The sequence below is a fragment of the Anomaloglossus baeobatrachus genome, chromosome 11 (assembly GCF_048569485.1).
Source record: "Anomaloglossus baeobatrachus isolate aAnoBae1 chromosome 11, aAnoBae1.hap1, whole genome shotgun sequence".
Lineage (NCBI taxonomy): Eukaryota > Metazoa > Chordata > Amphibia > Anura > Aromobatidae > Anomaloglossus > Anomaloglossus baeobatrachus.
Window position 1 is genome coordinate 23,467,613 of NC_134363.1, and position 3,749 is coordinate 23,471,361.

The window sequence follows — 3,749 nt, forward strand, 5'->3', positions numbered from 1 at the left end:
TTTATTTGCAGATTTTTATGGTCTTAATAAAAAAGGAGCCTCTCACAGGATCCTCGGGGGTGTGTCTTTAGGCTGCTCTGCATAATTAACCTCTATGCCACACCCCCTTACAAAAGATCATATATCTGGAACTATATGACAGATTATAGAAAAACTAAGAATCACAATACTTAGGAAACAGCACGGTGGCTCAGTGGTTAGCACTGCACTCTTGCAGCGCTGGGGTCCTGGGTTCAAATCCCACCAAGGACAACATCTGCAGGAGTTTGTGTGGGTTTCCTCCAGGTTCTCCGGTTTACTCCCACACTCCAAAGACATACTGATAGGTAATTTAGAATGTGAACCCCAATGGGCGCAGTGATGATGTCTGTAAAGTGTATATAGGCAAAGCATAATAATAACAGCAAAAAATGGACACCGTCATTCTTTAAATAGGGTTACCTTTTTTTTGCATGGCACCTAGCGAGGAGTAGCACAATGCAGAGAAAATACTAGTGTGACGTAAACTCTTATTGTTAATCATTAAGTGATTAATGCTGTCATATAGTAAGAAGAGAATATCCCTATAATACTTAGCATCTAGTAGCAAGTAAAAAAAAATACAATATTTCTCTCATAGAGGGCGCTGTGCCGAGGGGCCTGCAGCTGATGTCCCATTCTTGACAGGTTCAACTGCAGACCAACTAGTCTAGGTGGAAGGGAGGAAGTAGCTAACTTTTTTTCCTAATTGAATTTTCATACAAATCAGTAACTACAATGGAAAAGAATAAAAGAAGAATACAACTTAAAGTCCTTAATTAACAGATGTAGTAGGGGATGTGTGACCAGAAAGGTTTATTTGCATATACAAGTTACAGAAGCCCATAAATATGATATAGACAGATATATAAGGCTGAGAAGGGTTAGTCATCGGGCTTTTTTGTTAGTACTTGTAGCATTATTTGTGATGGTATTTTACCCAATATATACAGGAATATCTACCCAGGAATGTTGCTGATCACCGTGTAAATAAGCAAGTCGCTCATTCGTCAGCCTGCTTAAAAATCATTGATCTCGGCAGCACATCATCAGCAACTGTGCTGCCAAGATCAATGACAGCCTGTGTGCAAAATGTCATCACTTACTGACAACAGGAATCCTGACTCCATTGTGTGACTGAAGCTCAAGTTGCGCATGCGCTTTCATTACCTTACGCACTTTCCTTGAGACTGACAGACATAGTGCAGTGATTGTTATGTACATCAGTCCAGGCTCACTGAGCTAATGTAGATAGCAGAATACCGCACTTACCTGTTTCTATCAGTCCCATAGAGAATAAATTTGGTTTTGGCGCATGCGCTTCAACTATTTTCTTCATTCTCCTTGAGACTGATAAATATAGTGAAGTGCTTGCTATGCATGTCAGTCCAGACTTGCCTTCTCTGCTGAACTGATGTAGATAGCAAAGTACAGCACTTACCTCTTTCGATCAGTCCCATAGGGAGTGAATTGGGTTTTGGCACATGCGCTTCAACTACTTTGTTCAATCTCCTTGAGACTGATAAACCTACTATAGTGCTTGCTATGTATGTCAGTCCGGGCTCACTGAGCTGATGCAGATAGTAGAATACCGCACTCACCTATTTCTATCAGTCCCATAGAGAATTAATTGAGTGTTGGCGCATGCGCTTCAACTACTTTCTTCATTCTCCTTGGGACTGATAGACCTACTATAGTGCTTGCTACATTCGTCAGTCCGAGCTCATTGAGCTGATGTAGATAGCAGAATACCGTACTCACCTGTTTCTATCAGTCCAATAGAGAATGAATTGAGTGTTGGCGCATGCGCAAGAGCACTCTATTAAAACATGAGATCTAGGACCCCTCTTTTAGGTGATGAGTTTTAGTTTTTGCAAAACCCCCGTGTTGCAGAAATCAACATTTTCTTCATCTTTAAAGGGGTGGTTCACTACTCTGCAGTAGTGACCACATCTCTGTAAAACTCATAGGGAAAGCTTTTTCTAAATACCTTGATCAGCCAATCCTACCTGTCAGCAGCGCTATTGTGGTCCACTCATCCCCATGAAGTGACCCCTAAGGCTCTGTGACCTCCGGGATCCGGTGATGTCAAGTCAACTTCGAGTTGACCTGACATCATCGCGTCCGACCTCAGTCTTCCTGAGTCACTGGGCTGTGGGCAGTATTTTACCGCTTGTCACAGCCCAGCACCGCTCCTGCTTGTGGTGCTCTGCAGTGTAGGAGAGTGCTCATGACATGTTGTGCTGTGACGCTGGGCTGTGATGAGACGTGAAACGCCGTCCACAGCCCAGTCACTCAGTATGACTAGGGCTGGCCTCGGTAATGTCAGGTCAACTGGAAGTTGACCTGACATCACCAGATCCCGGAGGTCATGGAGCCCCAGGGCTCACTTCATGGGGATGAGCGGACCGCAATAGCGCCGTTCAGAGGCTGAATTGGCTCAGCAAAGTATTTTGTAAAAGCCTTCCCTATCAGTTTTACAGAGATGTGACCACTATTACAGAGTAGTGAACTACCACTTTAATCTCAAGAACTCATGCACATGGCAAAGCAGTGTCCATGGACCTTGTCCAGCCATGCAGGGAGATTATATTGATCAGTATCGGAGCCTGGGAACTCCGATTGTTACCATATCGGTGCTCTAAACAGCATCACATCTGACGTAAGATATATTTTAACTTTGGATAAACCGGAGCCTTAAGGCTGCTTTACATGGTACGACCGATTGTGCAATTTCACAATCGATCGTACCCGCCCCCGTCCTTTTTGCGTCACGGGAAAATCGTTGCCCGTGTCACACAAAGTCAGTAACCCCTGTCACACATACTTACCTCTCTTGCGGCCTCGCTGTGGGCGGCGAACGTCCACTTCCTGGAGTGGGAGGGACGTTCGGTGTCACAGCGACATCACACGGCCGCCGGCCAATGGAAGTGGAGGGACGGAGATGAGCGGGACGTAAACATCCCACCCACCTCCTTCCTTCACATAGCCGGCGGCGGCCGCGTGACGCAGGTGAGCTGCTGTTCATCGTTCCCGGGGTGTCACACGGAGCGACGTGTGCTACCCCGGAAACGATGAACAACTAAATTAAATGATATTATGGAACCTAATGAGCAGTACACGACTCATGATTTGTGAGCGATACTGCGTCGCTAGGAGGTGTCACACAGGCCGGCATCGCCAGCAGTGCCGGATGTGCGTCACAAAAACCGTGACCCCGACGATCTATCGCATGATAGATTGTCTGGTGTAAAGCAGCCTTAACACTGTGTGAACAGGCCTCTATTATGTGGGCGTCACACGAGACGAGCTATCGCGCGATGCATCGTCGGGGTCACAGTTTTCGTGACGCACATCCGGCATCGCTTGCAACGTCGTTTCGTGTGACACCTCCGAGCGACGCAGTATCGTTCACAAATCGTGAGTCGTGTACTCGTCGCTTATTTTTAAAAAATGGTTTATTTTTAATGGCGCTAGTTGTTCATCGTACACGGGGCAGCACACATCGCTCCGTGTTACACCCCGGGAAAGATGAACACAGCTTACCTGCGTCCCACGGCTCCCGCCGGCAATGCGTAATGAAGGAGGTGGGTGGGATGTTTACGTCCCGCTCATCTCCGCCCCTCCGCTTCTATTGGCCGGCCGCTGTGTGACGTCGCTGTGACGCCGAACATCCCTCCCCCTTGAGGAAGTGGATGTTCACCGCCCACAGCGAGGTCACTCAGCAGGTA